At 39.6% G+C, this 14,769-nt stretch overlaps 1 protein-coding gene across 1 annotated transcript in view; it reads right to left on the bottom strand.

Annotated features, from left to right (window-relative positions):
* Positions 1-14,769, bottom strand: part of LOC119176965 (MAM and LDL-receptor class A domain-containing protein 2) — a 217,568-nt gene that overhangs the window by 85,785 nt on the left and 117,014 nt on the right. The window lies entirely within an intron of this gene.

Below are 14,769 nucleotides of genomic sequence, written 5' to 3'. Positions count from 1 at the left end.
ATAATAAGTTTGAACTACACTAGATATCCGTCTCTGTCAAAACTACCTAACGTTTATCCTGCTTAAAATATAGAAATCGCACTAAGCCTTGACAGTGCAGTACAGGTCCGTTTATGCACTCAGATATAAGTAATACCATAGTTGAAAAACATGTAGCCTGAAGTTTCTGCACATTTATTGATGAGTATCAAATAATGTGCTCCTGGCAACATCATTTTCATTCTAATGATGATACTTCGTTCAAAGTGTTAACGTAAACTCACATGTTTATTTACCTTTTTCAAAATAATATACTTCTCTAGGTAATTTCTATTTGGCGAGAATGCACTTCATAAACTGTAGAATTACGGTTTGAGTGGTATGTTTTTTATATATTTTCTACGCATACATAATAACTAATGAGTACAAGTAGCCGCTATGAATAATATTACATGACCACCCACGAATGTGCGCACTCAACGATGCGTCCTTAGATATTTATCTCAAATCAAATAAAAAATTGAAAAATATTTTATTACAACCAAAGGTCTGAAAAATATGGGGGTGGCATAACACAAGAAGGTCCTTCAGTACATAGCTGAAAGGGGTGAACCTGTTAGAAAGTTACATGTTGATAACTAGAAAAAAATAGCAACATATCGCATATTACATATTACCACCTTGCAATGTCTATTAATTTCAACTAATTAAGTTATACTGTGCACCGTTGGCACTTGCGTTGACGTAACAGCAAGAGCTAGTGATTTACAATTTAAAGCAAACCATGATTTAAAAAAGCCTGTAAATGATTTATAATGAACCAATTAACTGATATTTAACGTTACCAAATATGGTACATGCACTCAATGAAATCATGTATCCTAAATTGCTAGAAGTAAAAAAATGGATATCCCATCAGGTGAAGTTGGCTCGTTCAAGTATCTACGCGTGATACTTGGTAGCAACTTTCTGTGGAAAAAAAAATTAGGACTCTTTGCACAAACCTCACATCAAGATGCTATGCACTCTCGCAGAAGTACGTCATCATATTGATACTATGCCCATTATTTTAATTTTGCACTTATTGATAATCATGCCACATATTTTAATGAATTGTTCAGTACGATTTGAAACTCATACATATCTGTCTGCCAGCAAATAAACGATTCTTAAGAAAATCCGCGTTTGATATACAATTAATTTACTGGGGCTTAGTTCAGTGGAGTTAATGTTTTGCCAGCTGATACGCGATTTTTAAATTGCTACATGCACTTTTAAGGCTGTAACACCCTGCCATTTCATTTTTGTATTTATTTTACTTATCTCATGCAGCCACAAATCTAACCTGTGTACATTGTAATCCTCCCCTCACTTCGACTACTTCCGCCCACTGTATGCTGGGATTTCTGAGACTAAAATTTTGAATAATGTAGGAGGAAAAATAAAATGAGTAATATTTTTTTTACCCTTACTTTTAAAAAAATATTCCCTTTGTATGCATAAAACTTTCTGATGTAATGCGTGAAACGTTTTGCTTTCAATTTGTGTTTTCAGACTTTACAAGTCCTCAGAACTTTCCACTGCTATTTTCTCCAAGTGGCGCTTCCAAGTGTTTGAATACAAATCACCAGTAACACTCTACATTTTCTGTCCACTTTGTTTAGTTACACCTGGTGCGTTCAAGCAAACTACGTGGTAATACGAAAATAATATCTGTGCATGTGATGTATATATTATTTGTTATGTGTACTCGAAATTACTTATTTTTCTGCGGGAAACTCAAGTGACATCCGCTATGAATACAATCAGCTGTAGTAACTCATTATAGCTAGTCTGTAAATAAACAAAATCCGGCCGATCCCACGTATACCTTGGGAATCAATGTTATGCGAAGCATGCGGATGGAAGGTGAATGTGTTTTAGTTTTGTTAATAAGTGAAACATTACGAAGTGGCGCTAAAGATATCGACAAATGCACACACAGACACATGTTAAAACGCCGCATATGTTTTATATCACCACTTGTTTACAATTGCGTAACGATGCCAACAGCATAATGGGTAATAGCAATCGACACCAGAAGTGGTAAAGTGATATGAAAAGCTGGTGCTCTGAAGGTGGTAGCCCTACACTCTAAGCCGATGAGGACTAAAGTGGGGTATGCCATTGTTCCTTGAGGGACTAAATGATCTGCCACATATTTTGAACCAATTTTAGAATAACTGCGGGAGCAACTGCAACAATTCAACTGTTACCCCATAGCACTTACTCCACTTAGTTTAAATGTTGGTGCAAGTAGAATTATCCAGTGGGACTAAAAGTTGAACCGCCTGGACGATTGGAGAAAAATGGCGACCCCGCACTTGCAGAGTATGTTTTATGTTTATTCCAATTTAATTAGCACTGAAGAAGCATTATATTGGTCATGAAGCACACACTTACATGTATACATAATCACTATGTCAAAGTAAAAACCGCAAACACTGGCCGCCCGCCCTGTAGTACAAAAATGAATTATTGTATATATATATATATATATATATATATATATATATATATATATATATATATATATATATATATATATATATATATATATATATATATATATATATATATATATATATATATATATATATATATAGCACAGTATCTTGACCTCCCATGTAGTGCCGGTGGGAGACTTCTCCTCGGCGAAAAAAACAATAAACATTTACAGCATAGTTGTGAAAACCCATGGCGGCTAATTTGTAGCACCTAAGCGCACCAACCATTTCATATAAATCTATCTAACCTTCGACATCCCTCCAGTCAGAGAATACGAATTATTAGCCGGCATTCGATCGTGTCGACCCAACCAGCGTTGCTAGTGCTGGGGCAACAGTCCGCAAACAGAAACATACCAGCGGCGCTTATACAGAAAAGCCTCCGAAGCGTTCAGGTGCCCCGCCGACGCTACCGTGTCTGCTTGCCGACGGCGTAGCTAGGCTTATGTATACAAGGAGTGCGGTTAAACGACCGCCGGCGACCGCAACATGCGTCTCGTGTGGAATTTTCGTCATCGTTATTTCAGACACGAATGAACAATGAGTTGGTGTCCATTGTTCGCGGTGTATTACGAAGTAATATAGATATACTATGCATACTTACAGCGACGAGATCACTCGCAGGCCCTGCTCCCTCATCGTGCTCGTAAGTCGCTCGCTGTGCAACGCCCGTCACACAATTCATATCCGCGCTCACCTCCCCGCTTGATGTTTCAAAACAATTGTCGCAAGGAGACAAAGACACACCTTTGACAGGGCTTCAATGCATGAGACATTATTTTCTAAAAAAAAATTGCATTCGACGTTCACTTTGCGTGACCCGAAGGAAAGGTGTTTGAGGTCTGAAAAGGGTACGCTGAAGAATGTATTCGAGATAGGTAAATTATTAAGTTCTGCGAACTGCACTAATAACTCCCCTTTGGAATTTCTAGAGTCTATGCCATATAATCCCACTGCATGGTCTCCGACCTGTTTCTTGCCTGCTTCGGCATGAAAGTCACCCATCAGTATAGTGGACTCTGCCTTTATTAATTGCTCACTCTACGTTTTCGTAAGCGTTCAACCAAATGATCAACATGGCTCAATGTAGGTGGGTAGGCCTGTACCACCTTCGTCTTGTACATTTTGTTTAACTTATTTACGCTACTTAAGAACTTCTTCCTCATGCTATATTGTTGTTCTTTGTGGCCAGAAATATCCTTATTTTTAAAGAACCCCATCCTTAGGTCTTTTCTGTCAAATTATAAATGTTAGCATAGCTCTTGTCTGTCCTTCAGCACTTTATAAGCTTCATGAGTCCTCCTAACTTAGCTTAGCCCTACTACATCCTATTTAACGCCTTCTAGTTCCACAAATAGCATAGCTAGACCAGTCTCACTAAATAGCGTTCTAGCGCTGAACGTAGCCAAGTTGATTCCAATGGCGGCCTGTCCGGACGCAGAGATTCTTAGCACCCTCCGCTGCATCACAGGTCTCATTACCGCCTCGGAAAGTTTCTTCGCAGCCACAGGGGATCGAGAGCCGAGGGTCAATTGTCAAGTTCATATGAGAGGTGGTGGCCAAGTACTGTACCAGAGTAGCCAATCCTGGTCTGGTGAGGGAGTGTATTACCGACAGGTGGTCGTCAGTGAGGCCGCACCCCGAACCCATTTTTTTTCTTTTTTACCAATTTATTCATCACGCCTTTGAAATAAATATACGATTGGGGATGGTCCAGCATCGACATTTGAACTGAAGTCTGTCGCTGCAAGCTAGGTTGTTGCGCATTCTCTAAGCAGTTGGTTCTGATGCACTTTCTTAGCGCTATCGAACACCACCAGGCCGTCCATCAGCTCTCAACTCCACATGACTTGCAGCTCACCTGACCTTTTTAACTGTTTCAAACTCACTATTTGCATTAAAAAACGGCATAGCTTCAAACCAATGACCTCGCGAACTTAGGCTGTCTTGGGGCTCCAGGTGACCTTGCTTCACACGTGTTTATTTTCTCCTAACGTCTTCATGTCTTCCTCAACTTCGACATTCTTGGCTTCAAAGTGTCCGCAATTTCGAAAATTTCAACGTTTACATCTAACAAATAGCGTCTTCGCTACCAATTAATTACCCAAAATAGTAAACCGTTGCAAGCGCGGCTCCCTTCCGACACCACCGACGTCAGTTCAACTCCCCCGCCAAATTCAAGCTCCGCATGCATACTATGCTTCACACTCTGGAAATGAAAAGCTCTTTCGTGCTTAACTTCGCACAACTTTGTCTTTATCCTGACTCAGATGATACGCACAACCACATATACCAGCACACAAAGCCCGCCTTAGTGCTCAGGATGACCTTACTTCTCACGCGTTTATTTTCTCCCACCTTCTTCCTGTCTAGCTCAATTTTAACATTGTTGGCTTTATAGTGTCCGCAATGTCGACGTTTTTATTATTTAGATGGGTAGCACTGCTATTTTGGCATTTCCTTTTAACTGACGAGTCGGCTACTTCTATGTGATTGTTACGTTTGAGTGCATACGTCGCTGGTGATGTGAGTGCACGAAAAGTAAAGTCGAAAAGATTTTAAGTGCCGAAAAAATAGACTGGCGCTGCCTTTAAGTCTGTATCGCATTTGTTGGCGTTTTGGAATAGTAATTAGTTTCTGGTAAATAGATATAATAGTAGACAGTGGTCCTCACTCGGGAGTTAGTTATATGTAAAAGTAATTACATCTACGGCTAGCGTAGTAACGTAGAATAGTGGGTGAAAGGTAAGGAGAAAATTAATTATAGAGAGAGCGGCGAAAGTTGAAAAACTTCGTACGAAAGTATTAACGTGTTTACATCGCTCAACACATAGCATCAACTTGAATTCATAGACCCCGACAACTATTGCGGTAGTATATGCATGCTTATCACAACCTTCAATCCATTTGTTGTAACTGGAAATGATGACTGCCAAGTTATTAACATCAATGCCATGACGCTTGCTACTTACCGTCACTTCCTCTAGGTAAGTACAAGCACGACAAAGTTCAGGAGAAGACGGAAGCTTGAAGAAATAAATACTTTTAGAAAGGTGGAGTCACTGATCCGACGTTTCGAGAAGTTCTTCAATGGAAGCAGTCGACTTCGATTGCTCTCTTGAAGAAAGACTAGAGCACTTCTCGAACCCATGCTTTCTGCGACATTGACTGTTATTCATCTTTATTCATCTCTACACAGAAGAAGCAACATTCGTAGTAGGTTTACTGCATTGACACTAAGTTTACTTCATGACCGTCACTACATTATTTTAATTGTAACATTCATTAGCCAACTGCAATCACTAACAATAACAACCAGGCCTGCGCGAAACGCGCAATCAATGTGCAGTAGGCAGGCATTCACAACGCCATTCTTCGTCATTCTTCAGAGAAGCTTGGTAGCCGCTGCACACTTGCAAAGAATTTGTGCAATTTTGCTTATGCTGTGGCCAACGACGATGAAGAATGATGCCAGAAGCTTTTATATTCCGAAGAATTTAAAGACTGCTTGCGTTCCAACATTAGGGCAGTGTCCAGTGGTCAAAATGAAGACCTCGGCAGAAATCTCTGTTCTGCTTTAAAAATCTCCAAGAACACTTCAGAATTTGTAATTGCTTCGTTGTCATTCCAAAGTGCCCAACCTAGTAGATGGTGGAATAATGAGTGCACACAAGATTATAGAAGAAGAAAAGCTGCATGGAAAAGACTTATATGTAATCAGAGTCCGAAAAATTGGAAGGATTATCAGTTCATTGCGGCAACATTTAAACGCACTGTATTGCGAGCGAAAGAGCAATATGAGCAAGAACATTTCGAGTACCTGTCTAAATCAAATAACAAACGTGCTTTACAATTTCCTTCGTAATATGAAGAAGACCCCTATACCAGGAAACGTTGACTCAGTAGTTCACACCTCACAGGAACTACAGGAATCATTGAATCAGTTGGCTAAAGAATTAGAAAACAGGTTTTCAACGCATCTTTCTAATTCGGCTTACACAACAACCATCTATGACTACACAGAAATATCGACTTCCTAATTAAATCAAGCTATGGAAAGATTGCCAAATGCAGCACGAGGCCCCGATGGAATAACAAATAAAATGCTAAAAATTCTTCACAGGGAATATCCGAATGATCCATTAGGTCTCGTCAATTATTCCCTTAGAAGAGCATGGATCCCTTCTGAATGGAAGATTGCGAAAATTATACCATTGCTTAAGAAACAGGGGGCAGGCTATAATTTAGACAACATACGACCGATAGGCTTAACATCTAACGTAGTAAAAGTTATTGAAAGGTTACTTCATGGCCGTATAATTAGGTTTATTAACGAGAAACAACTGTTCAGTTCTTCCAAAATTGGCTTTAGATCTGGATATTTCATATGGCATGCACATGTAGATCTGGAAAGTCGTATTCATATTGCCCGTCACAAAAAGCACTTTGCGGCTTTAGTAACATTAGACATATGTAAGGCATACGATAGTGTAGAGTATTCTATCTTGACTAATCAGTTATGGAGTCACGGAGTTCCACCTTATATAGTAGCATGGGTGACGGAATTTTTAAGTGGAAGAGAATTTTATTGTTATCAAGGCGGTTTCTCTTCCTGTAAGCACAAGCAAACCCGAGGTGTACCTCAGGGGTCAGTACTTTCCCCGGTTTTATTCAACATATTGCTTAGTACCATCCCCGTTCATCCAGATGTGAAAACCTATGTTTATGCCGATGACATTGCTTTCTTTGCTATGGCACATGACTACCACTGTCTCTACACTATCTTGCAAGCATATCTTAATGAAATAGAACATTGGCTGGATGGATTGATGTTGAACCTGAATACCGGTAAATGTGCTATTCTCGTTTTTCCTATCAAAGATCCCGTGCACATGTCAATTAATTAAGAGCTTCAAGATATCCCACAAGTACAATCATTAGAATATCTTGGAGTTATGTATAATGAACATCTAAATTGGCGCCCTCACATTGAATACATCGCGACAAAAGCAGTACGCGCGATGGGTGTATTGCGGAGGTTGAGCAATGGTAGATCAGGCATGAGAAGAAAGGAACTTTTGATTATATATAAAATGTATGTCCGACCTGTGTTGGAGTTTGGCTGCATTCTTTTTTCTGGTGCGCCAGCCTACAAACTTCGGCCGCTCGTTCTGTTGGAAAGAGAGGCTTTACAGTTCTGCTTAGGACTTCCAAAGTATACTTCAAATGCAGTGTTATACCTTGAAGCACGAATACCAACCTTATTATGTCGCTTTAGCATTCTTACTGTGCAGACCTTTTTACGGCTATATGAAGCACCGTTTAACCCTGAAAAATTTATTTTTATTTCCAATCCTGACCTATTCTTCTCCGTGCATTGGCCCAGATATCACAAACCACAAATAGTATTTGTTCAATCGTTACTTGAGCCTCTAAATGTACACGTTCGTGATCTGATTCCTTTAACTGAGCAACAAAATTCTCCAGAAATAGTTTACCATGATATCTTCCCAACTCACCCTAAGCTATTACCTACAAGCATTTTAAATGGTTTATTGCAGGACCATTTAAGTACTCTGCCAACAAATGTCATTAGAGCAACGGATGCATCTCAATCACATAAAAAATCAGGCGTTGGAATATATTGCCCCGTACTTGATTGGTCATTTTCACTTTGCTTACCGAATTTCCTTCTTGTCTTTCTGGCTGAATTCATGGCAATAATGTTAGCTTTGCGAAAGGTAAATATTTCCATTCCAGTCGTAGCAGTCATAACTGATTCATTATCAGTGTGCTCTTCTCTGTCCGCATTTGGTCACTCACCTATAGTGAAACTTTTTAAATCATTGATTCCCTGTCATCTCTGAAGTATTCATTTAATCTGGACACCAGGGCACAAAGGTTTGTTGTTAAACGAAACAGCTGATTCTCTTGCGAAGGCATTAATTGATATGTGGGGTTTAAGGTCCCAAAACCACCATATGATTATGAGAGACGCCGTAGTGGAGGGCTCCGAAAATTTTGATCACCTGGGGTTCTTTAACGCGCACCCAAATCTGAGCACACGGGCCTACAACATTTCCGCCTCCATCGGAAACACAGCCGCCGCAGCCGGGATACGAACCCGTGACCTGCGGGTCAGCAGCCGAGTACCTTAGCCACTAGACCACCACGGCGGGGCTCTTGCGAAGGCATCCCTTTCAACACCAATTATTCCTATTTTCCCTCATACAGTATACATTACGGTGGCGCAATTTCGCACACTTAAAATCAGGCAAAATTTATCTGACCCTGCACTGACGGCTTCTCCAGAGTACAAACACTTGTTATTTCCCTGGCGCAGTGAACTGACTATTTCAAGGATGATGGAAGTTGTCATCACGAAATTTCATTGCCACGTTACCTCCCTCAATTATTACTTGCATAGATCAGGCATATTGAATTCCCCTATGTTCATTTACTGTAATCAAGAGGAAACGATCAGTCATTTTTTATTACATTGTCGCCGTTTTATTCAGGCAAAGCATACTAGCACCACCTCTTCAAAGACTGGGCTTGCAACTATCAGAACCTGATCTTCTTTTATTTGGAGCCTCTACACTGGGTTTCAGCCACAGGGATGTTTTATTCGCCGTTCAAGAATACATCACTGTGGCTAAACGATTTTCTTGCTAAATTACTGTCTCACTATTTTTCTTCTTTTTTTTCTGCAAACTTGATATCGGTATTTTAAATCAAAATCAAGTTACAAAAAATTTGTAGGAATGACGCATTGCTGAAAGTTTATGGCAAATTCACCTTATAATCGGCCAATCCCCTTCTTCGTGTACGAGCCATTTGCACAGGGAAACAACAACAACAACAACAACAATCCCCCACAGTAGGTATGTGCCACATTTAACAGGTAAACAAGATCAAGGTTTCGTTATGGGTAGGAACATTCGACGACCCACTCTTTGCATTATTCGCAATGCGCAACGAGTGGTTGCTTCGCAACTTGGTTGTTCCGATACTGTTCGAAAACGCTTTATTGCTCATATTAACGCAATTCCTTTCCCGACAACCAGCCTGCCTAAGGCCAGTTTACAGAGGAGTTTCAAACACCGGCGTGGCTTAGTGGCAGAATACTAGATTTGCACGCAGGGAACACGCGTTGAAATTCTGTTGCTTCCTTGGCGTTTTGATTTGCTGTTTTTTTTTCATTTCGCGCAATAGTTGTGAAGAACACTAGCGGCGGTGGCGGCGGACAACTACAGCGCCGCGTGCGACCCTGGTTGTGATCTTATTAGAGCTGTCGCTGTAAAATACGTTAGCACCTATTTGGTAAGTGTCCTGTTGGCATTTTCATATCAAATAGAACTTGGAAAATTATAGGCTCAAATAAAAATAGTGAAACGGTACGGTTGGTTAGTTTATAGCGGTTGAACGTCACAAAAAAACTGAAGCTATTAGAGGTGACGTAGTATAAACAACATTTTTTAGTTACATTCATTATTAATCATTTGCTGTGTCATGCCGTTACCGTGTCAACCACAATGCACAGTAATACTCATAGGTAACAACGTATACATACATGGAATATATATATATATTTATATATATATATATATATATATATATATATATATATATATATATATATATATATATATATATATATATATATATATATATATATGCATGCTTTGGAGTATTTCACGTTGTGCCAGCGTACCCACCGCGATCTCAGACACATATTCGATGTTTTTGTCCCAGATTCATTTACCTGGCTTCTCGCATGTGCCTTTGACTAGCCATCAGCAAGCTGTTTTTAAAACATAATAAAGAAAAATTAGGTTCGCCTAAATAATATTGACAAAAATGCTGCCTAATATAGTGCTGCTAGTAGAGTTAATAACGTTTACTAACCCGCCACGTACGCAAGTAGTGAAATTTACTGACTCTAGTTGAAACGCTGACTAGTGACGACAACGTTTACTACCTTTTCATACATTTCTCAAATATAAACACTGACGAGACTTGTTGACATGTTGACATGGGGATGGTAAGTGATGGAGTTAATAACTTCTTGCTGCTCTGTTTTCTTTTGCTTTTTGACTGCGTGGATGGTATATGTTTAAAATTAATGTTGGAGCTTAAACACCAACTTTAGAACACTAGTTTGAAGACTACTAGAAAAGTGGTGAATAGTGGTCTACGCTAAAATATGACTTTAGCTTGTCGGTCCGCTTCCTCTTTTCATAACTAATAAAACGATAGGTCTCGTCCTGACGCATGCAGAATGTTCTTCAGCATTCAAGCCAGCTCATATAGGAGTCCTTATAACTACACCTGTTCCGAGCTTACTTGCTCGTGTTTACAAATTGAAAAATTGGGATGATAAATGAAAATTAGGAACCATTTACGATGACTTTATTTGATAAAGTAGAAAACAAGGGCGTCAAGCAACCAACAAAAGACTATTTACATGCTTCAGCGCAGTATATAAAATTTCGACATAATAGGCAGCTCAAACAAGACTCTTACGTAAAATAATATATGTAGTTATGCTTGCAATCATTTATATTATGTAGTTTCAAAGCTCAATAATTAACTTTTTACCGTGTATCATTCGCTGTACGCCCATTAGTTATTTTTAAATATAATATATATAAGAAATCACGTCATTTCATTAACGAGGCAACAACTACAATAGAACTTCCATGTTTTTATCACACAGAAGCTTCGTAGATCTGGGCGAGCTGTGAATGCAGGTGCTACGCATTTGTGTTTCACAAGATCTTGGCCAACATACCCAACTGACACTAATATGTGGCTCCCTTCGTAGGCCCTTCAAGCTTCTGTAGCCAGGGGCTCAGCAACCGGCAATTTTCCAGTAGTTTCATTGCCTCTCTGGAAGTGTCGGCTGCGAGACTAAGCAATAATGAAGCGCTTCTCTTCATAAACCCGTATGCGAGCACAGAGTAGTATATTTCATGTACGCAAGATGTTCGTATGTTACACACGGCCGTTCCCTGAAGAACACATCAGGGGAAATTTTGAATATAGCTATCGAATCCCCCCAAGACCACTAGAGGTTATGGACAACGAAGAAAAGAATAAACCAACAACTGATCGAAGAAGTTTAACGAATGACATATGCCATTGGGCTTTTGGGATAGGGGCACCACTTTGCCGCACAACTTTGTTTTTCACCCCAATATTCCCTACGGAGCACTGAAGTAAATGTTTGTCGGGTTGTATACTAAAAAACTTTGTCTACTACTACTAATAGCCTATGTTGACAAAAATAACCAAACTGTTAATGGCTGAAAGGGCATACTGAAAGAGCCGGGCCAGCTCACTTTATTCCTTTAATTTTCTGGATTTACGCTGAGAGTAAAGTAAATGAAGCTATTGTCGTTTTAGTAATTGCTCGTCGTACATAGCAGTCATGATCAGTTGTATTCGATTACGTTCTTGAATGAGGTCATTCGCACTTGTATGTATGAAAAGTTAAAGGGGTCCTGCAATATCTTTTTGAAGTAGCCATTGAATAGATTCACTAAAGGAGCTTACTGCTTCACAAATTAACCACCGTAAAAATGTTTTGAATACGTCTGGTGCGAGCGCAGCTATGAAGATTTGTCGCACGCTGCAATTGCATTCGCTCTCCTCTCGTCTCGACAAAAGCGCTTGAAGGTACGCATGGAGGGATGTTTTAGAAAAAGCGAATACGTCACGCGCACCTCGTAACCATGAGCACTTTTTGTCTCTTTTTTTTCTTCGATTACGTAGCTTTTCATTGAGATCACGCTCACGCATGGACAAGTCGCGGCCTCCCGCGGCAATTCTTGTAATGACCAAGTGCGTCATATTCAAATCAACCAATGGCTGATCGAACAGCTGCGACGAGTGATTTTGGAGCTTCTCTCGTCATTTGTCAAAAGAACATAAATCAATTTTCAGATGACTTTGAGAATTTATTGTGAATTCCAAGCCGCGTGCTAAGCTATGGCATTTAGCTCACGTGTTCTTGGTAATATCTAATACCGATCTACAGCGTTTCCTGACCATGCTAAAAATGTTCCAGGGCACTTTTAAAGCTAAATAATTCTGTTGAAAGTACAGAAAAGTAAAACAGTAATTAACAAAGTTATTGTGATAAAAATATTTATATAGTGACAAAATTAGGAAGTTGGCTGGGATCAAATGGAATCAGCTCGCACAGGATAGGGCAAACCAGCAATCACTATGGGAGGGGCTGAGAACGATGATGATGGTGAGGAGGAGGAGGAAAAATTTATGGAACAACTATATTCATAGAGATCTTTCGGGACACATAAATTAGGTTACGTTGGGTTAGATTAGAAAGCACAAAACCGTGTTGATTGATTGGCTGATCATGGTTGAGGTCTTTGCCCTGCAGTGGGCGTAGTCAGGCTGATTGGTGATGAAGAAAGCAAAGTCGTTACGTCAACACAACACGCACAAAATTCTCTATTTCAGTAACCATATTATTAAATAAGCTACATACACTCGAAGGGTTTCAAAAACGTCATTGTTAGCTAAAGTTTTCAGTGAAGGCAAGTATTTTAAGGAACAAAAAGAAACTATCTGTTTAGCAACAGATGATCTGCTAATGCTGAAATTTCTCGTTGGTCTTTCTTTATGGTCAATAGTTGCACCATCTCCGAGATGGCAGTTGTTGCGATGAAACAACTGCCGTAGTGACATATGAAGAGTTTTGTCAAAAAAGTACTCACTGAGGGTCCTAGCCTCGTGCACTAAAGCAGCTTGCGGTGGAATTGTCTGTAAGGGTATTTTGGAGCTAACAGTGAGATCAAACACATTATTAAAACGAACTACGTGGTCAAAGCAAACAAAACCAACTTAAATTACTGCATATTTTGATACTCTTTTGTTCACATGCTGTATGACTCAATTTATGTGTTGCTGCGAGAACGCACAAACCAAAAAAAATCTAGTTAAATTAAAATTTACTCGCTATTGACCTCTTTAAAAAAGTTTCTGTGCTACTGCAACCCACACTAAGAAGAAAACTTGGGAGACAATTTCAAAGTAACTTATAATCAGCTGTGACATTCTGGCTTACATTTATGTTATGCGGGGACATTTAATTTAATCCTGAATATTTGCATTTTGGAAACTTTTCTGTTATGCTGATCAATTTTTTATATTAAGGAACTTGAACTGACGGCATCAGTGCTTTACGGCGTGCTTTTATATAGTTTTGCGTTTGCAACTATTATGCAACATAGATACAGTGCAGGAAGTCCCGGTGCAGTATCTTGCTTATGAGATCTCCTTCTGTATACTAAATTCCCGTACTTTTACCCAACATTTATTATTAAAATTCTGATTTCATTCTGATAAAAGAAGTAGGCAGTGCTTCGCATTGCCGCCAACAGCTCCTTATGTACATTCAACAAAAAAAGTGTTTGCAGACTTTTAAACTATTATGTCATTTCTTCGGGAGTTATGATCAAACTGCTGGTATGACACGTATTCTTCAGACGAACATCAACCAGAGACATAGTCACATGCCACCCGGTGCATGGTAGAAAGAACGAAAATGAAGTTAATTCGTTTCATTTCACACTGGCATGGGTTGGTGAACTCACTCAAGAATCGAATCACTCGGACTCACTCAGACTCAGATCATGCCATGAGTCCGAGTGAGTTTGGTTGAACAAAATGTGTCTACTCACGGGTATTCTAAAGCAGTGTCGTTCATACACCGTTTCAGTATATATTAATTGAGGCGTGAATTCCGGGGAGGGGGTGCCTTTATCTCTCCCCACTAACTCTTCCAGTGGAGTTCTTCAAATCAAATCAAAGTTCATTTTGCATAGCGTTGTTACAGCGTTAAGGATATACAGAAAAGGGTCCCAAGGTCAGGGGACCGTACCAAGACCCTCTGTACGGAATGATCAGTAATGTCGAAAGTTGGGAGAGTTGGTAATAGTTCATGATTACATATGAAGCAGCGCACTACGGTGTCCCTATCGTTCCTTTTGTGCCTGTCGCCATGCGCTGCTTCATATGTAATCACAGAATAATCAGATACAAACTGCGAAATATGCACAAAAATTTAAAAAGTATCTGAAATCAAAAATGATTATATGTGATCCTTTCGTCTTTTCTCTTTAAGAAAAATGACCTTACTTGTTTGGAACCGCCGAGAACTTCTTTTCGAAGATACTATGTCAAATGGCACCAAGAAGAGCACCGGTTCCCCGAG

Source organism: Rhipicephalus microplus, chromosome X, assembly GCF_043290135.1.
Source record: "Rhipicephalus microplus isolate Deutch F79 chromosome X, USDA_Rmic, whole genome shotgun sequence".
NCBI classification, from domain to species: Eukaryota; Metazoa; Arthropoda; class Arachnida; order Ixodida; family Ixodidae; genus Rhipicephalus; species Rhipicephalus microplus.
The sequence above is the reverse complement of the archived record's forward strand: the minus strand, read 5'-3'. Positions and strand labels throughout refer to the sequence as shown.